The sequence below is a fragment of the Spermophilus citellus genome (genome assembly GCF_964194105.1).
Source record: "Spermophilus citellus genome assembly, chromosome: 3".
Lineage (NCBI taxonomy): Eukaryota > Metazoa > Chordata > Mammalia > Rodentia > Sciuridae > Spermophilus > Spermophilus citellus.
In genome coordinates, this window is record NC_138184.1 from 24,884,458 (window position 1) to 24,910,524 (window position 26,067).

Here is a 26,067-nt window from a genome sequence, read left to right on the forward strand (position 1 = left end):
CAAACTTTGATGAATAAAATTAAATGTCATATTAGATGATTACAATTAAATATAACTTGAATTTCTAGCTAATGAAAATGATGGAAAATTGTCAGTGTTCCCCTAGTCACCCTAACCTTCTATACAGTCACTCATTGATTCCAGGATCATATATCAGAAGGCACTGACAATCCTTAGGTCACAGTGGTTAAGGCAGAGATACCAGTGTCTCTGAAATATGGTCTCTTGGAAGTGACAGGCCACTAGCCTTTTCTTCCATTGGAAGTGAGGTCATTTATTGGTGCTAGAAATCCCAGTGTCTCAGGCCCTGAATTCCTAAGAGCACCAGCTACTACTGATCAGTTTTTAACATGAATTCTTTCAGTGGTAGTCACAGGTCTTGACTCCTTTACGGAAACTTTCCAGCTTTCACTGATCTCTCTGACCTCTAAAGAAATTGGTTTCCTGCTTCCCCATCCCACCCAGACTTGTAGCTTGCTTATTTATTTATTTATTTATTTATTTATTTATTTTCAGTAAACTTGAGCTTTCACTAAAAAACGAGAGGGGCGATGATCTTTGAGGAGATTCCACTTTATGCCCAGCAATATAAACCACTTCTGCGACTAGCAAGCATTATGAACTGGCAATCATTAGCAGAAGATGGGGGAAGGAAGGAAAATTACAGCAAAAACAAAATACACTGTAATGTCTCAACAGATTATTCTGCCACAGAAACTGGAACTGAAGACAATTCTTTTCCTAGTCTTCTCCCGCTAGAAACCACAGGCATTCTTTATGTCTTTAAACACCTTCAAACGAGTCTGGAACTCTTTCTTCGCTAATTTGTTGTACATGAATGCCTGCAGAAGCCTTTGAATGGTAAATGTGGTGGGAGGGGCAGTTTCCATGGTGACTGTCCAATGCACCCTTTTTCCTGCACTTCAATTAGATCTTCATTGGTGAGTTGCTGTGAATGAGAAGGTAAGGACTCAGTCACATCTGGAAGGCAGGAGGAGATGTGAGTTGTGGTTCTAAAGGCAGCTACATGCTGAACCCACTGAGTTGTACTGCACTGGCTCCTCTTGAACCCCCTCTTCCTGGGAAGCCACTAGGGGAAAATATGTTTGCAACAGACACGGCAAAGGGCCATTTTCCTTCATAATACAAAAAGTGCTTGCAAGCTCATATGAAAAATACCAGAAAACATAATCGAAAAATTAAGCAAAATCATGAACAGGCATCTTACTGGAAAAGAAGATAAAAAGCTTGAATTATACAAAAGTATGCTTAACTTCGTTCATAACAAAGAAAATGTGCTTAAATGAATATAATTTTCATCTACTGATTGGAAAAGATCTGAAAATTTAATAAAGTTCTATGCTCAGATGATACGGAAAAATCATTTTATATATTAAGTAGGAGGGTAAATTAATGTAAACTCTTTGTAGAGTGACTAAGCAGTTCCTTTTCTAGAAATTCATCTTACAGGTGTACTTAGAGTTGACTTAAAAACACAGGAATCTGGGTGTGGTGGCATACACCTGTAATCCCAGCACATTGGGAAGTTGAGATGGGAGGATCACAAGTTCCAGGTTAGCCTCAGCAATTTAGCAAGAGCCTGAGCAACTTAGTAAGACCCTGTCTCAAAATAAAAAAATAAAAAGGTCTGGGGATATAACTCTGTAGTAAAGTGCTCTTGGATTCAATTCTCAGTAACCCCCACTCCCCACCAAAAAAAAAAAAAAAAAAAAAATCCACAGAAAAAGAGGACTGGGAAAATAGCTCAGTGCTAGAACGTTTGTCTAATATGTTTGAGGCCCTGGGTTCAAACCCCAGCACTGCAAAACAAACAAATAGGGAAAGACTATTCTATTGACATACTGTTAAAGTAAATAACTAGGACAAATTAAAGAAGTTACTAAGAGATCCACAGAGGTGCATACATAAATATGTGGTTAAAGGAGTTGCATGAAAGGGAGCCTTTCCTGTCTGTTTGACCTGAGGTGGAAATAGGATTAATACACAATCCCAAATAAGTGTAAGAAATAAATAAGTATAAGAAGATCCCATGGACAGATCAAAAAAGGAATATTCCTGAGGACTGATTCCAGCTCATCTAGCAGACTCAGGAACATTAACAACATCAAAGCGTGGGTTGAAAGATAAAATGATTTCTCTGGAAATAATTTGTGCCATGAGCCACCATCTCTTCTCCCTCAAAGGGATTTGTCCACTTATCCAAACATAATGAGGTAGGTCTTTAGTGAGACCATTCTGAGCGCTCAATAAATGAACAGTTGGGTGGATTGCAAATCTAGAGGGTGGGAAATGCCTAACCACAATAATTGCTTTGGTGGTGGAACCGTGAAAGTACTGGGAACAGACTGTACTCCTACAGTTTTTGTTTTTTTTTTTAAGGGGGGGACAAATAAGGGTTTGGTGAAGCTCTTCTGTAGACCAGATGGATATGAAGCACATGGGGGAAAGATTCAGGCTGGATCTGTATTAAGTGCTACTCAAGAGAACCTCCTGGGAGGGTGAAGGATCCTCAATTATCAGACTGTTTTGATGCAACATCATGACCTAGAGCTGAGAGGGGTGCAATTGGGCCAGGGAGCAGAAAGCATCATGTTCTTCAGAGGAATTACAGAGAGATGGCGCTTCCAAAAGAACCCAAGAAAAACCTAGAAGATAAATGCTAGGTTCATTCATCTGCCAGCTCCAGAGGGTGCAAAGAAACCAGACAAGGAAAAACTGTTCTATGTCCTTACTTTTCCAACCTTAGTAGGGTCTGAAGCCGCTGCTGGGAGTAGAGGAGCCCTGGTTGGGGTTGAGTTGTTTTGTTTTTAATGAGATATTTCAGGGATTCAGGTTGAGTTGTTTTGTTTTTAATGAGATATTTCAGAGTAGTTTCAATGGACTAAATTTTCTTGGGAGAGGGGGTACCAGGGATTGAATTCAGGGGCACTTGACCACTGAGCCACACTCCCAGCCCTATTTTGTATTTTATTTAGAGACAGGGTCTCACTGAGTTGCTTAGTGTCTAGCTTTTGCTGAGGCAGGCTTTGAACTCACGATCCTCCTGCCTCAGCCTCCTGAGCCACTGGAATTACAAGCATGTGCCACTGTGCCCATCAGGACTAAATTTTAAGAGACCAATCCCCCATCCCCAAATATATATGCCTGAGATATTGGTCTGTGTTATGGTTTGGATGTGAGGTGTCCTCCAAAAGCTCATGGGTGAGATGGTGCAAGAAGGTTCAGAGGAGAAATGAGTAGGTTGTGAGAGTCTTAACACAATCCTTGAATTAATTCCCTGATAGGGATTAACTGAGCAATTAATCCCTAACTGAAGCAGTACAGTGTGGCTGGAAAAGGTGGGCATTGGGGGCATGGCTTTGGGGTACATAATGTATCTGGCAAGTGGAGACCTCTCTCTCTCTCTCTCTCTCTCTCTCTCTCTCTCTCTCTCTCTCTCTCTCTCTCTCTCTTCCTGATGTTATGTGAGCTGCTTCCCTCTGCTATGTTCTTCTACCATGAAGTCCTGCCTCATCTTGATCCCCAAGGAATGGAACCAGCCTATTATGGACTGAGACCTCTGAAACTATGAGCCCTCAAATAAACTTTCCTTCTCTACAGTTTCTCTGGTCAGGTCCTTAAGTCACAGTGGTGAAAAAGCTGATGAAAACAGTTTGCAGCAGATTGCCAGTGCTGTTTCCTCTTTCCCTTTAAAGCTGTTTTCTCTGCCCTTTAAAGCTCAATTTTCTTCCAATTTATGAAAGAAGACATGTTCTGAATCTCAAGTGCACTAACCCCTGTGCAAAAAAACAGGGATTTTTTGAAAAGTTGGTGTCAACTTTGGAAAGCAAATGGCCCCCAAAGACCAAATAACAATCCTTTGGCAAATCTGGTGATTAATAAAGTTAAAGGAGAATCTGTCCTGCCAGATGGGGTTCCCTTTTGGTTGTTGCCATGTTGCAAGCATTGATTGAGGAATAGACCTAATTGAGCCCAGGCCAGGGTAAGCAAGACAGAGATCGTCCATGTTCCCTATCTTCCCATCTTCCTGTGGAGAGGTGTTGCTAGGGCCAGGGCTTCTGTTCTACATTTCTGTCCTCATAGCATGGACCACCCCCAGAAGTGACGTTCATGGCAGTAGATGATATTGGGCAATCTAGATTTGGGATGCCAGTTCTCGGGTATTGTCTAGAAAAATCAGCTGTCTTACTTCTGGAGATTAGAGGGGTATCTGGGTGTGAAAAACTCTCTCCTTGACCTAACTGTATTCAGGCTCTTGTAAGTCTACATGGCCCTCACCTTGGACTCTGTCTTTGACCTGCTCATTCTCTGTTGCTTTGTTTCTTTTTAGCAAGAATCCTACCAAGTCAGTTTCGCCACACCCTTGGTATCTGACCATCCTGGATATCTGATCCAGTTCCTCATCCCCACCTTCAAAATCTTATCACACTGGAAGCTTTAATAAAAGTCCTTCTGGGTCAGTTTAGAATCTCCCTTATCCCTGTTGTTTTCTCTTGGTCACTGACCCTCACCCTGCTCTGTGGCCTTAAATCTCCACTTATCTTGTTGCATTCCAAAGGGAGCCTAAGTTTATCTTTTAGCAGATCTTATTGTAATAGCCCTATTCTCACTATTTCAGTTGTCCCTCTTCAAATCCCTTACAATAATCCTTTTGAATAGTTTTTCTCTATTAAATCTGGAGTTTTTTTTTTTTTAATTTCACAATTTCTAGGAAATGTGATGTATTCTTCTCCAGCTGATTATAATATGAAATGAGATTTGAGAACCATGGCTTAGAGGATGTGAACAATATAATTACTCGAGTAATCTAATACACTTATATATGTGTTCGTTTGTGTTTCTCCAGAAAGCGGATTCTGGGATGAGATCATGGTGGTTTATTTAGGAGGGAATGTCAGGAAGCTCAAGAGGAAGAGCAACAGGAGTAAGACAGGAAGAGGAAAAAGCCCATCCAGGATGCACAGAGGGGGTTCCTCCTGGGTGTGACTGAAACTCAGTCCTCCCAGGGGATTTTCTGAGCAACCTGCAGAATGCACCTTAGAGTTGATTTCTTAAGAGATAGCAAAGCTGGGTTCTGTAACCTTTATTTCCGGCCTCACTGGTTGAGAATTATTTCTGAGGGTCTTGAATCCCTCCCAAACACTACTGGTCGCTCCTCGGGGCACTTTCAGGCAGAGAAACAGAAAGATGAACAGAGGCTACACAAGATGTGCCAGTGGGTCACAGGGACATGGAGTTTGGGATCAAAAGTTTGGGATAAGATACCCAAGAAAACCAGCTTAAAATGAGGAAAGATTTATTTGGCTCACAGTTTCATGAAACCTTCATGGACTTTGAAGGTTTCTGTTGAGGGTTGCTTGCTCCCATTTCCTTCAGGTCTGGGAAGGAAGAGGTGTCAGCAGCAGAGGAAGCTGCTTATCTCATTATGGCTGGGAAGCACAAGGAGGGAGGGAGGAAGTACTGGGGGTCCCAATGTCCCCTTCAAGGGCACACCCCCAATGACCTAACTTCTTCTATAAAACCCCACCTCCTAAAGGTTCTGCCATCTCCTAGTAATGCCACAGCTGGCAACCAAGCCTTTAACACATGGGTCTTTGGGGATATTTAAGATCCAAAGCATAGCATGGTAGCACCTGCTGCAACACTGAAACTTGCACCTATTTATTTATTTTGAGGTATTGGGGATTTAACCCAGGGTCACTCTACCACTGAGCTATACCATCAGCCCTTTTAAAATTTTATTTGGAGAAAAGGTCTCACTGAACTGCCAAGGCTGACCTCTAACTTGCCATCCTCCTGCCTCAGCCTCTGGAGTTGCTGGGATTACAGGTGATTTGCCAGCATGCCTGGCCAAACTTTGCACTTACTAAGAATATCCTTTTCTTTCTTTCAAGTGCTAATTGAATAGCAAACGTTGACCATAGAGAAATCTCGTGATTTCCCTCAAATAGAAAAAAAAATCTAAAATTTGTTGCATGTTTACTCTATGCTGAAGGCTTTACATATATCATCTTCATTAAACTCTCAGGGCAACCATCTGAGGTAGGTGTTTATTATCTCAGTTTTACAGATGAAGAAATTGAACTGAGGTTAAATACACTGCCCAAGATCCTATAGCTAGGAAAAGACAGAGCAGGGATATAAAGCTCTACTCTCTTACTTAAGAATTCAAGCTATTAACCCCTGTGGGGTAGGCTTCCCTATAATCTTTAATAACAATTCAGTTCTCATAGTTCTGGAGATTGGGAAGTTCAAAACCAAGGAAGATGTGGTGTCTGATAAGAACCTGCTTTCTGGTTTGCAAATGGCCATGTTCTCCTTGTACCCATACTTAGTAGAGAGAGAAGCAGCAAGCGCTCAGCATACTCTCTCTCCCTCTCTCCTCTCCTCTCCTCCCTTCTCCCTCCTGCTCCCCTCCCCCTCCCTTCTCTCTCTCTCTCTCTCTCTCTCTCTCTCTCTCTCTCTCTCAGTTTCGGTATGAAGGAGTGAACCCAGGGGCTTTACCACCAAGCCACATCCCCAGACCTTTTTATTTTGAGACAGGGTCTCACTGAGTTTCTTAGGGCCTCACTAAATTGCTGAGGCTGGCTTTGAATTTGTAATCCTCCTACCTCAGTTTCCCAAATCACTGGGATTACCTCTTTTGTAATTTTAAAATCACTAATCCCATGTACGAGGGCTCTGCCCTCATGGTCTAATCACCCCCTCCCCCCAAAGTCCCACTTTCAAATACCATCACATTGGGTGTTAGGAATTTAACATATAAATTTGGATGTGGGAACATAAACATTCAGTCCACAGCATTAGTGGAACAACATCTTTAAAGAACTGAAAGAAAAAAAAATACTGTGAATCTAGAATTTTATACACAGGAAAAGTACCTTTCAAAAAGGATGGCAAAAATAATGACATTTCAGACTTAACAAAGTCTGAAGAAAATTCATCATACAATGCACACTACAAGGAATAGAAAAGGGTGCTCTTCAGGCAGAAGGAAAATGATATCAGACAGAATCTGGATTTACACAAAGAGTAAAGATGACCAGAAATGAGATCCTTTCTGAAGCTTCTGTCTGTGTATGTCTCTGAGCTGATTCCTGTGCTCCAGGCAATGCCTCAGACTTGTGACTTACTCCAAGGGATTATCCCTGAACAACGGATACTGTTTTGCTTACAGGTACCTGAGAATTATGCTGCTTTCCCTACCCTGGCAGCCCATGGCCAATGACTGATTATAATGGGGACACAAAGGCCCTTGACTCAACAGGGACAGGTTCTGCACCACAAGGAACACTTTAGAGCTCCCAGTGGGATCTGGATGAAGCTAGATTTTACCTGAAACCACATTCTTGCATAGCTCCTTTCTCTTCTCTACCCTGTTTCCCTCACTCCTTTACCAATTTCCCCTAAGAGTGCTTTAAAAGTAACCTTGAGCTGGGCACTGTGGCATATACCTGTAGTCCCAGCAACTCTGAGGAGGAGGCTGGGAGCCTGAGCCAGTCTCAGCAGTCTAGCTAGGCCCCAAGCCACTTAGTAAGATCCTGACTCAAAATAAAAAATGAAAAGGACTAGGGATGCAGCTCCATGATAAAGCCCCTGGGTTCAATCCCCAGAACCAAAAACAAACAAACAAACAACAAACAAATGTGTATATTGAACCTAAGAGGGTTGCAGAGTATCAGGACCATGTTAGTCAGCTTTGCATTACTGTGACATAATATCCAAGAACTACTTAGGGGAGGAAAAGTTTATTTTGAGCTCAGAGTTTCAGAGGTCTCCATCCATGGTCAACCAACTCCATTGCTCTGGGCCCAAGGTGGCAGAACATTATGGCAGAAGGGCACAAGCAGAGGAAAGATGCTCAGCTCATGGCAGTCAGAAAGTAGAGAGTAAAGGAGGTGGAAACTTAAAACCCCTCAGGGAAAAAGGAAACTAAGAACTCTGACCTTTTGCAATTTCTCTACCGGCCAAAATTCCCCTGCCCACCAAAAGTAATGCTGTCAAAAAGTAACTGACAAACTCCTGTCATGATGCGGCCCTGCTAACCTTATACAACTCAGACCCTCTTTGCAGCCAGTCCCCATTTTCCTCTTGAAAATGTTGCCCCTCTACTACTTAATAAAGTGTTGCTGATCCATTGAGTTTTTCTATCTCTGTTTCTTTTTTCTTTTTTTGTGTTCTTTTTCATTTCCTTTCAGAGAGCAAGAGGCCAGGGACAAGGGCATGCCCGCCTCCACCATGAACTTCCTCCACTTCCTGCGCACAGTTACAGCCCAGTGCAGTAATCTTCAAATAATTAACTCATCAAGTGGATTAATCCACTGATGAGGTTACAGCTCTCATAATCTAAAGATTTCACCTCTGATCATTCCTGCATGATCTAACATGAACTTCTGGGAAATAACTCATATCCAACCCATAACAAGGACATGTATGTCCAATGTAAATCTTCATCAGAAGGAGTCCAAGTTAGTGGAGCCTCATAAAAATCAGGCAAATAATGTGACTATCCTGTAGGTTTGTACCAGTCTCCTTTTTCTCATCTACCCTGTTACTTTCTCAATGGCTTCACGTATATAATGTTCACCATGAATGTGGACAGGCTTGAGTTTAGCCACAAAGACTTTCCCACACCAGGACTGACTACTGCAGCTGTTGAGTGCACAATAGCCCAACAGCAAAGGCCAGTGCTGAGCCACTCTTAGGTCATCATTCCCTTGGGGAACCAGCCAGCCAATTATGGTAGGTCAATTGTGTTAAAGTTATTCTGTCATTAAGCGGGCATCAGCTAGTCCTCACTGGCTTTTTTTCTTTTTTAAAGTTTTGTTTGTTCTTTTTTAATATACATGACAGTAGAGTGTATTTTGATATATTCTACATACACAGAGTATAACTTATTCTAATTAGGATCCCATTCTTGTAGTTGTACGTGATGTGGAGTTTCACTGGTCAGGTATTTATATATGAATATAGGAGAGTTATGTCTGACTCATTCTACTGTCTTTATTATTCCTATTCACTGGACTTTCTTTCTGATTATGGATTAGTTTCCTCTGCCCATCTTGCTTCAGCCAGCATTATCCATGGACTTGTGGTGTTCCTTGTTGCCATCAAGGTATCCCCCACAACAAAGCTTCCAAATAAAGGACTCATTGTACTGTAAATAAGTGCAACAAGGAATTCAACTCATCTTACTATGTTTCCCATTATAAAGAAGCAGTTGGTGTGATAAAATGGTGGGATGAAGACTCAGTTATGGCACCAGTTGGGAGACAACATCTTACCAAGTTGGGATATTGTCTTACAGGATGTGGTTTGAACCAACAATTAATATATGTTGTATTTTTTCTTGTGGCAAGAACCTACGGGCTGAGAACCAAGGGGTAGAAGTAGGAAGAGCTCTTTCTCGCAAGTAATAAACCCACTTGCAAGAGTTCTTGTTTTTGTAACCTTGGGTCCTCTGACCTAGAAGTCTTAATTAACAAGAGTAAAAAGCTTCCAACAGGACAACCAACAATGGTTCCATGAAAGTGGAGGCGTTCCTCCTCAGAGAGGACAGAGAAGACCATATCTGGAATTAGGGAGTCACTGGGTATCTTTTAATACTTCCGTGCTCAATAAGAAAGAGTGCACAGTGTGAGAAGAGGAAAACAGCAACTGCCCCAGTATCAGGATGATGAAGGAATGAAATGCATTAAGAATGGATTTGGGATACCTCACTGGGTAAAAAAAAAATCCCAATCTGCCAAGGCTCTTCTTGGAGGCAAGTGTAACAGAATAGACAGTAGAAGAAAGATGTGGTAAGAATTATCTATAGTTTTGTGATCAGATTCAAGGTTGAGGAATGAGGCTGTTCAACATATTTTAATCTGTGGTTCCTAGTCTTATCCCCCTTTTCCTGTGGCTTTGCATAAAGAGTTTTGGTAGTGCTCAACTTTAATTCAGTGACAACCGGGTACAGGAGATAAAACCAGACCTAATGGGTTACATATCTTTTAGAAATCCTAGACTTGATGTGGATAATATGAAAGATGGGATTTTGTGCTTTTCTTTGATGGGAAGAGGATGAGAACGTTTTTATTTGTTGTAAAAATAAAGGCAGAAGCATCAGGTTGTTTTATGAAAGTTAAGTATGGGTAGAAGGATAAGAATGAATGCTGAGTAGCAAAGGGGCAGACTGTGCTGGTCCTGTAACTATCTGTCTGTGTCTCTCCTTCCTGCTCTGGTTGTCTGGAGCTTGCCCACTACAGGTTGCTTTTCTTGGTTTTCCCAGGCTCTCAGGTTAGCTGGCTTCTGGCTGAGTTTTGCCAATAGGAGACACTACTGGGTGACCTGAGAATAAAAGAAGAAAGAAGCCAGGGAATTTCTTCCTCTTCCTCTCTGTCCTGGCATCATCTCCAGCAGGAACTTGGTCTCTACCATAGTTCAGGGGCTGGGTCTCCTCCATAGCTTCAGTTAATGGCAATACAAATTTTATGTATGTGAAAACTTGTGTGCTAAGCTTTTGAAATGTGTCTCTGGGCACTTACTTCATTTGTTACATCTGCCAACAGAAAGGATTGCAAGACACTATTAATGAGGCAATCTACTAAAGGTAGTTATCTCTAAATGGTAGCATTATTGATGACTTTTCTTCATTCGCTTTTTTTTTTTTTAAAGAAAAAAGTATGCCCCCTTTCACCTCTGTTAATGCTCTCTGATGAATAGTGCGAACTGTCACCTGGTATTTATTTTCAGGAACCCTTAATTGCAGCTAATCAAGCATTTATCTTGCCTTTACAAGTTCTAGCTGCAGGTACATTTTTAGCCATCCTCAGTAAAGCAACATAATTGCAGTAGAAACTATAGAAATGAATCTAAGAAAAAGTGAGAGACGAGCATCATTGCTTATTACTAAAGCACTGCTACCTACATAGAGACCAGGAAGAGAAAACAACATCTCAAGTGGAATTTATGGAGCAGGGAAGCTGTTGGCAAGGAGCTTAAATAAAAACACCATGGTGTTTGCATATGATGAAATGGATCCAGTATACCAATGTATTCAACCAACAGAATTCCATATTATTTAATTTGCAAATTTCAAATCTCAAGTTAAATATTGGTTTTTCTCTCTAAAATGTTTTTTTTATTTCTTTCTATTTTAAGGATAAAAGGGTTTCCTTGTCTAGGTCAGTCTAACCTGCCTTTGCTATTCAGATATTGTTGGTAGAACATTACAATAACTTTTAGACTTAAATTACAATCTTAGTGACTATCAAGTACAGCCTTTCATCTAACAGGAAATTGAGATAAAGTACATGGTTAGGGGGACAAGTAGCAGAGCTGGGACCACAAATCACCTTCTTGACTCTTATCTTCACATTTTTCCATTAACAAGATGAGTGATTCTCAGATGAACAGTGTTTTATTTTATTTTTTTTCCTTCAACTCTTCCCCCCACCACAACAATCCCACCCTGGTGGTTCTCCTATGCTCCCTCTCCCAGATGATAAACATGGATTATCATCTTCCATTTCTCAAACCAAAATCTAAAATCCTAGATTTACTATGAGGATGGTCTCTGAATCAAAAAATCAAGGAGCTACCTCTTATAAACAAATCTACACCATTTCCCAGATATTCCTCTTTTCCACAGAGGGGAACAATAGATGTGCAAAATACAGAAATAACTTGGCCATGCACGTATCAATCCTAAACAAATTAGATCATGCCTCTGTGATGGGGCTAAAATAGTTTGAAAGCCTGTGCTTGGGAAAACCTTCTTTATTGGTTCCTCTTCATTCATTCATCCATCTCTTTACAAGTTACATCAGGCTCTGTGATGTGTCCAGGGCCCCAGGATCTTATCCAAGGAAGCTTTTGGTTAATGCAGAAGTTTTCCAAGTGGAGGTCAAGAAAGAATGCCCCAAATTTCATTTGTATTAATTTTTTTCTATTTTTAGCTTTTTTTTTTTAAAATATTTACTTTTTAGTTGTAGGTGGACACAGTATCTTTATTTTATTTTTATGTAGTGCTGAGAACCGAACCCAGTGCCTCACACATGCTAGGCAAGCACTCTACCACTGAGCTACAATCCCAGCCCCAGAAGATAAGAATTTTGCTCTCTTTAATTCCTGGTCCTGTCTCCAATCTCTTGTATATTTTTGGTGGGGCAGGACACTGGGGATTGAACCCAGGGGCACTTAACCACTGAGCCACATCCCCATCCCTTTTTATTTTTTATTTTGAAACAAGTTCTTGCTAAGTTGCTCAGGGGCTCACTAAGTTGCTGAGGCTGGCTTTGAAGTTATGATCCTCCTACCTCAGCCTGCCACCTCATCCTCCCTAGCTGCTAGGATCACAGGGGCGTGCAACTGTGCCTGGTTTGTGTCATATTTTTGATTAGACAATATCAATTAACATTAAGATGGCTTTTCTCAGCAGAACTGTACAATATTCTGTTTCTTTTTTCTTTTTCTGCTCAACTTTATATTTCCTTTGGAATTTTTAACTATGCTGTCTATTTGTTTCAGTCTGCTCAACACTGGTTCAACCCAATTCTCACTAGTTGTCTAAGTCAGCAGTTCTGAAACTTTTGGGTCTCAAGATTACTTTACATTCTTAATATTCTGGAGCATTCCACAGTACTCTTGATTATGTGAGTCATATCTACTACATTTACCCAATAAGTATTTAAAACTGATGAATTAAAAAAATTATCTATTAGTACATTAGAAATACTGAACCTATTTCATGCTATTATGGTTTGGATCTGGAATGATCCCAAAGAGCTCCTGTGTTGAAGCATGATCCCTCATGCAGCAAAGTTCAGAGGTGGAAATTTTAGGCAGTGATGAAAACTCTGACCCAATCAATGGATTAATCCGCTTGCTGGATTGATTCATTGACAATTCAATGGACTACCAGGTGGTAACATAGGCAGGTGGGGCATGGCTGTAGTTAGTAGGTCCCTGGGAGTGTGCATTTGGATTGTATCTGTCTATGGTCCCTTTTTCTCTCTCACAGTTTCTTGACTGCCATGAGCTGAGCAGCTTTCCTCCAACATGTAGTTCCACCATAATGTTCAACTTCACCTTGGGCCCAGGGCAATGGAGTTGGTAGTAGAACATGGACTGAGACTTCTGAAACTGTGAGCCTAAAATGAACTTTTCTTCCTCTAAGTTTTTTTTTTTTCAGGTATTTTGACCACAGCAACGAAGAGCTAATACACATGCTAACATAAAAAACAGTTTACAATAAAGCATGACTTTATTTTCTGAAATAAAACAAATTTAGTAAGAAAAAAATTTATATACATTTTCAAATGTATTTATGTTGAGCTTATTAGAAGACAGCTAACTTCTCATATCTGCTTCAGTGTTCAATCTGTTGTGTCACTTGCCATTTAGCCTCTTGAAAATTCCACCATTTTCTTGTAAGAGAATAAGATTTTGAAAGGAAAACAATATCTAGTATTAAGTATGTAATTTTGACCTTGAAAATTCCCTAATAGGGTTTCAGGGACCCTTAGGGTCATTGAATCTTACTTAGAGAATTATTGGTCTAACTACATTTTGAGGCACTGGGTGTTTTAATAATTTAATCTTTTAAAAAGAAATTGATTGAAGATCCTTCTGACTGCCTCAATCTCACCTGCTTTAGCTCTACGTTTGATGCTCAATAGTGAATCCTGGGATCTCCCTTCATTACTATTTACTATTCACTAGATTCTCATAATTTCTCTCCTGTAATAAATAGTATGCTTCTTATAATCCAAGACTCTTTCTTGTTCTGATGGACTAGATCCTGCTATAGCTTTCTGTGAAATGATAGACAGGAATACATTTTTTCTAGACTTTGCATGTCTTTATTCACATAGCTGATGGAGAGTTTGGCTGAATTCATAATAATAATTTGGAAAAAGTTTTTCTTCGTTATTTTGGATGCATTGCTTCATTGTGATTTAGCTTCCTATGTTGCTGTTAAAAAGTCAAAAGCCATTGTGATTCCTGATCCTATTATTTTATCTTCAAGAAACTTGCTTTTCCTTAACAGAAAATCTTGTTTCTTCATTCAGAACACTTCTGATACCAACTGTGTGGGCAATTCTCCTGTTCTCTGGGGACACCAAGTGGGTGTCTTCCAATTTCATTAAATTCTGACATTAACTATGTAGAGTTAATGCATATTCATGAGGTTAAGGGCTCAGTCCCACAAAACTGGTCAACTGATTTTCAACAAGAATGACAAGATTATCCAATGGGGAACAGAATAATCTTTTCAACAATTAGTGCTAGAACAAGTGGGTAGCCACATGCAAAAAAAGGAAGATGGGCTCCTAACTCTCATATTTTTTTTTGTGTGTGTGTGGTTTTTTTTTTTTTTTGTGTGTGTGTGTGGTGTTGAGGATTGAATCCAGGGCCTTGTGCATACGAGGCAAGCGCTTTACCAACTGAGTTATATCCCCAGCCCGCAAATTTTGTATATTAACACATTTTTATAAATATAAAAAATTAAGTCAAAATGGGTAAAAAAATGGATCATAACCCCACATGTAAGAAATGAAACTATAAAATTCTTTGAGGGAAACATGAGTGTAAATCTTTATGACCTTGATTTTGGCAATGGGATTCTCAAAAGCACAAGGAATGGAAGAACAAATAGATAAATTAGACTTCATCAAAATGAATAAATTTTGTTCATCAAAAGACACTGTCAAGCTAGATGTGACACACACATGTAATCTTAGAGACTTGGGAGCTGAGGCAGGAGGATTGCAAATTCAAGACCAGCCTGGGCAATGTAGCAAGACCCTGTCTCAAAATAAAAACCCAAAACTTCTAGGGATATAACTCAGTGATAAAGTGTTCCTGAATTATATCCTTAGTACCTCCCAGACCCAGAAAGACACTATCAAGAAAGTGAAAAGACAACTCACAGAGTGGGAGAAAATATTTGTAAATCATAGGATCTGATAAAGGCCTATTAGCCAGAATATAGGGGGAAAAATAAAACTCTTACAACTGAACAACAAAATTGCAAACAACCTCAAAGATATTTCTCCTAAGAAAGCATACAAATGGCCAAGAAGCACAGGAAAAGATGCTCACATCATTAGTTATTAAAGAAATGCAAATCAGGGGCTGGGATTGTGGCTCAGTGGTAAGGCACTGGGTTTGATCCCTGGCACCAAATAAAAAAAAAAAAAAACAAATAAAATAAAGGTATTGTGTCTATTTACAACTAAAAAACATTAAAAAGAAAAAAGAAATGCAAATCAAAAACAAAATGAGATAACACTACACATCTACTAAAATCGCACCATAAAAAAAAGGTTCATTGACAACGAGAAAAAAAAAACATTAAAAGAAGAAAATAACAATTGTTTCTAAAGGCATGGAGATACTTAAACTGTCAAACCTTGTTGGTGGGAATGTGAAATGGTGTGGCCACTGTAGAAAACAGCTTGGTGGTTCTTCCAAAAGTTAAACATAGCAACACATCTGTTTCATTTCTAGGCTGTGTCTAAAAGAAGAAAACATATGTTCACTTGTACACATGTTCATAGAAGTATTATTAATTTTAGCCAGAAAGAAGAAACAACTCAAATGTACACTGATACATGTATAAATAAAATGTACTAATATTCTTAAAATGGAATATTATTTAAACATACAAAAAATGAAGAACTAATACATGCTGCAACATAGATAAACCTTGAAAACATTATGCTAAGTGAAAGAAGCCACGTGCAAAAGGCTACATAATGTATGATTCAATTTATAGGAAACATCTAAAATAAGCATATCCATAGAGACAGAAAGTAGTTTAGTGGTTGCCAAGAGCAAGGGTTGGGGAGAAAGACGATCAATTGCTTCAAGTATGTGGTTTCCTTTTGTAGTGATTAAAATGTTTTGGAATTATGTAGTGGTGGTGGTTGCACAATATTTTGAATATATCAAAATAATATATATTTTGAATAATATATCAAGATATTATTCAGAAAATTGAACCAAATATATTCAAAACCTATTCAATAAAAACTATTCAATTGAATAAAATAAAATACATAATTATAAAATATTGATTTGTACATTTGAAGTAGTCAAAATGGTGAACTTTATGTTGTGTGGATTTTACCTCATTAAAAAAAAACTGACTTTGGGAGTTTGGTGTAAATTCAATGAAACCAAGGGCTCTTGGGCACAATCATGGTATTAATTCACTCATGTAATAAGCATTTTGTGAGCATCTTCAATGTCCTAGGTAGTGGAACACATAGTAATAAAATGAAATCATGACAGTTGTACCTAAATAGCATTAATCTAGAGGGTGAAATGGTCTATTGAATAACTAAGATGTGTGTGGCCAGTGTTGTAACAGAACTAAGTAAACTTTGATCTGAGGGCTGGGGTTGTGGCTCAGTGGCAGAGCATTTGCCTAGCGTGTTTGAGGCTCTGAGTTTGATTCTCGGCACCACATATAAATAAATAAATAAAGGTCCATCAACAACTAATAAAATATTTTTTAAAAAAGTTGATTTGAAATCCTAGAGAGAAAAGTGGAGAACAACTTTGGGAGAGTTCAGGACATTCTTCCAGAAGGGACATTTGAACTTGATTCTGAAAGAGACCAGTTTGCCAAGTGGAAGAAAAGAGGAAGAGTGGGCCAGTCGTGGAAAGAACATGTACAAAATCAGATAGGAAAGAACAAGCCATATTCCAAGAGAGAATTTCCCAATCAGTGTGCACGCTTCGAGGATGTGCAGAGTCAGACTTCACCAGATCAGACCCAAACCAGATGAGACCCAAACCCAGGACCTGTCAATAGAGCACAATGTGGAGAAAGGGATTTGAAGCCCTGACCTACTTAGGGCTAAGCTAACCTATTCATCTCCCAGGCCTCATGCAATGCATTGCTCCCTAGAGTGAGTTAAAGTGATAACAATAACATGGTAAGTTAAGCTTACATTCAATAGGTGGCAGTAGCCACAAAGCAGATTTTTGGGTTACTTTATCTTTTCAGTATTCTAGCTTTAAATTTTGACCACAGCTTTAGGGTTTAAACCTGCAGGATCTGGGACTCAGGAACTGAGGGGACCTTGGTCACTCTCAGCCAGCATCACATACATTACAGCTGACCACCTTCCGTCAATTCCTTTTACTCAGACCTTGCGATGCTAATTCTTGTTTTCGAGTGCAAGGGAACCTTATTATCCAGGTATTTACTACTGGAGTACCTATAATTGCAAGTTGAGAAGCAAAGGTCACTCTAAAACGTTCACTGACAAACAGATCCTTATAAAACTGGTCCCCGATGCACCTCCCTATGGCTTACCACTGGCATGTACTCCCACCCAACATTAATATCAGACGCTTTCACTGTGATTACTATGTCAACCAACTGCAAAGTAAAATTGCCCTATTTCAACAGTTGCAGGATTTAACCAAGACAATGAAAGTGATGCGGCAGGAGTGCTGCAATAATTATTAGGAAGCCTCCAAGAAATGAGGGTCTGGTAGAGTTTGTCTGGTTACATCTGAAGAAGAGAAAATTAGCAAAGATAATGACAGAATGGAGACTTCAAAAGGGGATGATTGGAAATTCAAAGGGCTAGGAGAGGTCCTGGGGAGAAAGACCTTTTTGCAAAATTTGCAAAATTTGCCTTCTTTTAAATCTTGCTGATTTTAAGGACCATTTTGCAAAATTTGCCTTCTTTAAAATCTTGCTGTGAAGGTCAAATGAGAGGTGATGAATGACATGTTTTACTCTCTTACACCTTTTTTTCCTTAAAGTAAAAAAGCACATCAAAACCAAGTTTTGATTTATTTTCCAGTCCTAAGAATTAGTCCATAATTGTAATTATAATAAAAATGGAGTTAAATACAAATAAAATGAACTATCATAATTTTCAGTGCTTTTTAAGATAAAACCTTGATTCACCTCACTACCATTACTTATAAAATGTTGCTTCCTATTTAAGTGGATTCACTGTAAGCAACCTTTTCCCAGCACCTATTATTCTCAAATAGGCTCTGTCTAAGCAGCTCCTTAATTCTACTCTTTAAGAGCTTTTAGGGTCTATGAGGCATGAAAGTACCTTAGAGAGGTTTTATGTTCAGTTAGCAGAGATTATAAACGTGGCTTTAGATGCACTAATTCAGCTCTTTTGAGGAATTAAACATAGGAGAAATTTAAAAAGCAGAGCCCCTTTAGGAGAGAGGGTTGATAAACCAAAGAATCCCTTCTTATTAGAAAGGAGATTATGGAAATCTATTCCTCTCTATTGATAGATGTTTAAGGTATTTATTTTGTAAATTGGGTTCTTTTGTATCAGCACGCACCTTCATGGTCCCAAGTTAGGATAGTTTGAATTAAAAGCCTTAGTCCATAAATGTGTATCTTAACAGACATTGATTAGTGTTCATGATAAATACAATACTAAATGATGTTGCAGTCAGAGGAAGCCTCCTTTTCACTTCTTTCTGAATCTTTGGAGATGGGAAATTGGAGATGGCCATAAAGTAGTTCATCCCTACTATCCAAGCACTAATTTATTCATTCAACAAACATTTACCAAGTGCCTCATTTTTGCACTAGGCACTGATCTGGGCACTTGGGATTGTCAATGAACCAAAGATGTCTGCCTTTAACATTCTAGTGGGGTGAGGAAATAAGTCTCATAGTTAATAAGTTATACAGGATGTTAAAAGAAGCTAGATGCTTTGGAAACGAAATAATAATAAAAATAAAGCACAGTATGGGGGTTAGGATCTTTTTTGTGTGTTGTAGTTTTATATAGGGTGATTGGAGTAAACATGGTGGAGTAGGTAACAATTGAACAAAACTTGAAGAAGATGAGGAACCTGGTCATGGTGATATTTGGGGAAGAGTGTTCCAGCAGAGGGACTGGGCAGCAACAAGGCCCTGAGGTCAGAGCATGCCTGGTTTGTGCCAGGAACAGCAGGGGGTCAGTGTGGCTGGGTGCAGGTAAGAGTGATCAGAGGTGAGGTCTGATGTCATGGGGGCAAAGCAGAGCAAGGCTTTGTAGGTCATCGTGAGGACATTGAATGAAATGGAGAGCCCAGGAAGGGTTTGACTTGACTTTATTGAGGGGTCACTGGGTGATCGTGTTGAGAATAGATCATTGGGGATATGGGTGGATGTAGGAGGATCAGTTAGGAGGATATTGCAATAACTGAGGTGGGAACTGATGGCACTTGAGCCATCCACCTGGGCAAAGAAACATTTATGATGCAAAAGAGAGAAGAGAGCAATTATGAAACTGTCTCTAGATTTAGGATAGGGAGTGAGATGTGTAGAAGTGGCTTTAGGCAGGACCATGGAGAGTTCATGTAAAGTAACGGAAGGCATAAGGGTTAGCTTTTGCTATATAACAAAGTACCTCAAAACGTGGTGGTTTAGCAGTCCAGCTGGTTCTTGTCTGAATTGGCTTGACTGACTTTTCCTGGGCTTGCTGTGATCAACTGGTGGGTTGGCTGGAAGTTGGTTGATCTCATACAATCTATGTCACAGGTAAACCTGGTGGTTGTCTGGCTATCAGCTGGGCTGCCTCAGTTTTTATCCATGGGACCTCTTGTCCTCTGGGATTCTAGCTCAAGCTTGTTCCATATAGTGGTCTCAGGATTCCAAGTACAATAGGAGAAGGCAAGAGCCAATGTACAAATATTTTTCAAGCCTCTCTTTGCATCAATAGTACAATGTTGTAGGAGCCAAAACAAGTCATATGGCCAAGCCCAATTTCAAGATGAGGGTAACAGATTCTACTTCTTTATGGGAGAAGTTACAAAGTTACCTTGCAATGGGGTATAGATTCAGATATGGGAAGAATTAGCGAACATCTTTGTAAATCACAGGCCATGATTATGGATGTTGATGCTTTTAGGTGGGTACACGTGGTCATGGGATTCTGGGGAAATTTTCTTCTGAGTGCGTCAATTGTTTTTGAGGATAAAGTTTCAACTTCCAAGCCTACATCAGGCTGATGTTGATTTATTCATTTATAATGAGCAAGAAAACTGCCAAGAGAACAGGTCCTTATGGCAATTTCCTAGTGTCCTTCTCAGGAAAGTGTTTCTTGGAAGCCACCTAATCTTGAAACCTGGGATCTCTGTTAAGGGCCTAAGTGGATAACTGATGGGTGATGCTATGGAACTTGACAGAAAGATGCACTCATCTTGCTACTACAGACTTTCTAAGTAGGTTGAAATGCCCTATCTTCTAGGCACCTCTTGCCATAGATAATGCGTTTATTCTAGATTCTACCTTTTTTCCCCCCTCTCAGTGCTGGGTATTGAACCCAGGTCTTCTACATGCTTGGCAAGAACTCTACCACTGAGCTACATCCCAGCCTTAGAATCTGCTTTTTGATTATATTTTTTCTATGGACAAATCCCTTTTGTCCATCTACTTTTTATTACATATAAAAGTAGTACTCAGTTTTAAGCTGCTATAACAAAGTTACCACAGTCTGGATGACTTATGCAACAGAAATTTGTTTCTCACAGTTATGGAGATTGGGAAGTCCAAGATCAAGGTGCCAACCAATTCAATTTCTGGTGAGATGAGGATTTTCTTGTAGGTGACTGTCTTCTCATAGCAGTCTCACTTGGGAAGCAGGAAGGAGGATAGAAGAGAGAAAGCATGTGCACACTGGTGTCTTTTCCTCTTCTTGTAAGTGCACTAGCCGTATCAGATTAGAAGTCCTCCCTTACAACCTTATCTAACCTTTATCATGTCCTCACTGGCCCTATATGTATGGTCACAGAGGAGAATTGGGGCTTTGTATTAATCACTGTTCTGCAGAGAAAGAGAACCAATAAGATTTATTTATTATGGGGAATTGGCTCACATGATCATGGAGGCTGAGACATCCCATGATCTTTGGTTTGCACCTGGAGACCCAGAAAACCTGCTGATATTGTTCTAGTAAGAGTTTAAAGGCCTGAGAACCAGAGGCACTCAAGCAGGCAAGTGAGACGAAAAAGGGGTAGATTTCTGTTTCTTCTGCCTTCTTGTTCTATTCAGGCTATGGATGGATTATATGATGCTCACCCACATGGGGGATGGTAATCTATAAACCCAAATTCTAATCTCATCCAGAAACCCGTTCGCAGACATATTCCAGAATAATGGTTAATCTGGGTTTGTTAGCCAGCTTTTCATCCTTGTGACCAAAAGACCTGACAAGAGCAACTTAAAGGAGGAAAAGATTACTTTGAGCTCATGGTTTCAGAGGTCTCAGTCATGGTTGGTTAACTCCATCGCTCTGGATCCGAGGTGAGGCAGAACATAATGGTGGAGAACTGTGGCAGAGGAAAACTGCTCAACTCAAGGCAGCTTAGAAGCAGAGAGAGAGAGAGAGAGAGAGAGAGAGAGAAATCTGAAACAAGATTCCTCAGGCCAGGCCCCATCTGTACCACCACCAGTAGTCCATTCAAAGTAATAATCCATTTAATGGATTAATTCACTGATGAGGTCACAGATCTCAATCTAATCATTTCACCTCTGAACACGCCTGCATTAACACATGAGTTTTTTTGGGGACATCTCCTATTCAAACCTTAACACTGAGAATCCTATGGAGAAGTCAAATTGACACATACAATTGACTATCACAGGCTTTGACTTGTGAATTTTGAGTTGGAATCATAATCCAGACCATTGCAGTATTATCAATGAGGCTGCAATGAACTACTGTTCCTTTTCAAATGGGTTTCCTTCCAACCTGTTGAATCTTATTAATTTAACTGTCAGTATTCCGAGAGTCATATCTTGACGTACTGTGCCCTCTTTATATTGTACCATCTGATATCCATTACTGCCTACCCTCGCCTTAGAATGGGTCCTAACTGCAATCTAAACCTCAACTTCAGTTGTTAAAGATGCAGCCTACCCCAGCTTACCCCGCACTGACCTTGGCTCACAAGTAAGTGTAGTTGCTGTTAGTTAATTTCTGTACAAGTTGTTTTAAAATGACTTAGTGGAGACCACCCTTCCTATGAGGTGTCCAATATGTCAACCTTGTGTCATTTTCACATGGAGAGACTAACAAGGGTCCTCAGCAAAGCCCTGGGTTCCATCTCTAGCACCAATTAAAAAATAAAGTAGGAAGAGGGTAAAGGGATTTCTTCTTTCAATGATACATGAGTCATTTATATAATATGCATGAGCAGGAGAGAGACAGAATGGAAAGTTGACTGTCAAGCGGGGGAAGATAGATCAGCCAAAGGAATCTAGGTTGTTTGTAAAGGCAGATAACAGAAATCTGCAATTATATTTAGTGTAACTATAGGCCTAGAGGAGAGAAGCTTGTTGTCTATCACATTCTGAGGCATAAAAGCGCAGAGCATTCTTGGGGAGGATTGAGTATTGAGCTGCACAGATGATGTGGCCACAGCCAGTCCTGGATAGAGTGAAGTCCCAGTCTTTGCTCTGTAACTTAATCATGAAAGATAAAAATTCATCAGGCCTTCAATGAAAAGCTTCACCATTAGAGGATGTGGGGTTTGCAAAGGATATGTTGGACTTTGTTCTTGCACCCAAGGATCCTGGGGAGAACAGAATTATGAAACAAATAAAAATTATTTAGAATCTAAACCATAGACCACAAATTCAACTATTCACCAGGACCAGCAGGTGACACAACCAGGAAGCACAACTGTTACATAACAGACAGTAGAGCAGGTGCAATAGAAATGACATTTGACCTTAGTGTTGTGAGAATATACATTGTGGTAAAGATAGAGGCAAACTGAGGACACGTGTCCTGTTGAAAGGGGTAGCCTCGACTCAGCCTCCAAGTTGCTGGGTGAAATGTGGGCCTGGGACTGCTAGACCTTCCAGCTTTATGGAAAGATATCCACAATTCAGTTTTTATATAAATGTGTCCATTTTTTATAAATCTCAATTAATTTTTTATTTTTTAAAATATTTTTGGTGGTGCTAGGGACAGAACGCAGGACCTTGTACATGCTAGGCAAGCACTCTAGCAACTGAGCTATATCCCCAGACCCTCAACTAATTTTTAAAAATTGCAAAATATATTGCAGGAGTATATCTCAGTGGTAGAATGCTTGCCAAACACACACAAAGCCCTGGGTTCACTCCTCAGCACCTCCAAAACAAACCAACCAACCAACCCACAACCATATATGTATGTCATGGTGTCAAAAAATGCGTGTCTAGGTCTTCTTGTGATCTCTGCAAACACAAGGCATTGAGTGGAAAGTTAGGGAAGCTCAAGGGAAGAGGTGAGCCTTGGCATCCCGGGCCTGAAGCACAGCCTTCTGAACTAGTGTGAGGATGGTCCCTAGCCGCCTCTGGAATAATCCAGGTGCTCAGGCTCTGGAATAATCCAGGTGTACTGCCTCTGGAATAATCCAGGTGCTCAGGCTCTGCCTTGGTCTGTTTCCCCTTTTGAGCAGTTGCTTTCCTTAGAGGAAAGCATTCTTTGAGGGCAGACACTGTGCTTTTTACTCCTTTGTGGCCCACAGAGGCTTTATGTGGACTGATTTGGAACCAGAATGCAGGTGTGAGGGCTTCTATGCCTCTGTCCTGCTCTGCCCCCGTTGCAGAGGCCAGGGAGCCAGCTCCTCCCCTCCCGTGCCTAGGTTGGGAGGGAGATTGAGTGTTTCCCTTGCTTCAAGCTGCTCTTTATGCTCCCCAGAAGGTGCTCTGCCAAAATTTAGAGCCAACAGATTTGGAAACTCTCACAAGCACCAAGGCCCTGAGGGCGGCGATGCTCAGCACTTTCCCCGATCCCCAGGGAGCCTCTGAGATCATCTCAGTAAAACTTTAATGCCTGGAAGTCAATTAGGGGGGAGAATTCTCCTGTAATCAAGAGGCAATGCTTTTATTGGAAAGGTGCAAACTGGGGAGGAGGAGGCAGTTGTGTGAGGCTCTGGAGAGCTAATGGCTTGGGCTGGGAGAATTATTTGGGCAGAGTCAGGGTGTGTCTACCAGGTGCCAAGACAAAGGGAGGGGCACAGGGAACAGAGAGTAGGGGGCCTTCACAACCATCCTTATGGTATGTTGTAAAGTTCTCAGAGCATGTTCATACCTTTGCTTTCCTGGAATCTTCCCACAGCTTCATGAAGTGGAAATGACTCCCTAACTTCCATTTTAGAGAGGAGGAATTGAAGTCCAGAGAGGTTAAATAGGGAACTGGAGTTGAAACCCTAGCCTAGATCACCTCTAGTGATTCTCACCTCCTAGTATCCATGTCCCTGCGCAATCCCCTCCCACAGGGAATAGGACTGACTTGTGTAAACAACAGGACTTTGTATCCATAAAGAAGTGTGACTTCCAGAGCTAGATCATAAAAGACACGTGGCCTTGTGGCCTTTGCATTATTTTTTCTTCTTTTTTTGGTACCAGGGATTCAACCCAGGGGCTATTAACCACTGAGCCACATCCCCAGAACCCCCCTTTTAAAAAATATTTAATTTTTAGTTGTAGTTGGACACAATACCTTTATTTTATTAATTAATTAATTTTTTTATGTGGTGCTGAGGATCAAACCCAGGGCCTCACACATGCAAAGTGAGTGCTCTACCACTGAGCCACAACCCTAGAATCCCCCAGCCCATTTTTACATTTAATTAGAGACAGGGTCTCTCTGGGTTGCTTAGGGCCTTGCTAAGTTGCTGAGGCTGGCTTTGAACTTGAGATGCTACTGCCTCAGCCTCCTTCCCCCAAGTTGCTGGGATTACAGGTGTGCGCCTCCATGCCTGGCTGCATTTTTTTTTTTTTTTGCTTTTAATCATAAAGGCAGGAAATCAAGGCTCTGATTTTTTCTCATGACAAATATTTCAATACCAATGATCTCTACCTCTCCCATCTTCCTAGCCCCATATTCTCACCCTCCATCTTTCCTCCACCAAATTGTTCACCTACCATGGAGGAGTTGGCCAGATTGAGGGAGTGACATTTGAGTGACAGATGTGAGGGTGTTGGCCAGAAACCCAAAGCGCCACCCCAAGGGAGACAGTTGCTTACACAAAATGGTCTCAAGTAGGCCAAAGCCACTAGTTGGGGGAGGATGAGAATTCTCTAGAGGAGCCAAGGCCCATGCTGTCTCAGAGTGGCAGAGTCTAACTGGAGAAGGGAACCCAAGCTGTCGGCTGCATTATTTATAATATCACTTGTACTGGGGTAAGACAGATTCCAGTTGAGTGTCTTACATCACTTGTAGGATACTTGAACTAATTGTGGAAAGGTCTAGGTTGATTGAACTGGTAGTTTTCCACCCATGGCCAGCACAGCTTGGCCACAGGAGTAAGCCACCTGCAAAGCAGATCCTCTGGTCCCAACCAAGATCAACATTTTGATGGCAACCTCATGAGAGACCACAAGCCAGAAGCACCCAGTTAAGCCATTCTAGAATTTCTGGCTCCAGAAAGCTGAAAGCCAATAAGCACCTATTGTGCTTTTACACCACTGTTCTGAGGTCATTTCTCATCTAACAACAGATGACACACAGACTGTTAATTGACAAATCTCTCTCTCCCAGTTTTTACCATGCCAGAAAATGGCAAAACCACTTACTCTGTCATTCAGTTCAACGTCCAAGACTCAACCTTGATCTTTTTTCAAGGCAGCTTTTCCTTAAAACCATATAACAAATCTGTCTTCTCCCATCTTCTATTGTCATAACTCACACACAAACCATGGTCACTGGGACAGCTGGCATAGCATCCTTACTGACCGTTCTATTTCTATACTTGTTCCTAACAGTTGATTCTTAAAACAGCCAGCCAGGAAGATATATTTTTTTTAATAAGGCTATGTCATGCCTATGTTAAATCCCTCTGGTGGCTCATGCCACATTATAAAACACACCACCCACTGTCGCCTGAAGACTCTACACTGCCTGGCTCTTGCCCAACTGCTTTCATGCCTTTCCACTCTTTTTCTTATTTGCTCACCTCTAGCCACGCTGGCCTCCTGATACTTCTTGACTATGTTCCCAACTCAAGGTCTTTGCATTTGTCATGACTTTCTTTGAATGCTCCTTCCCCCAGATTCCCTACCTTTACTGAAAA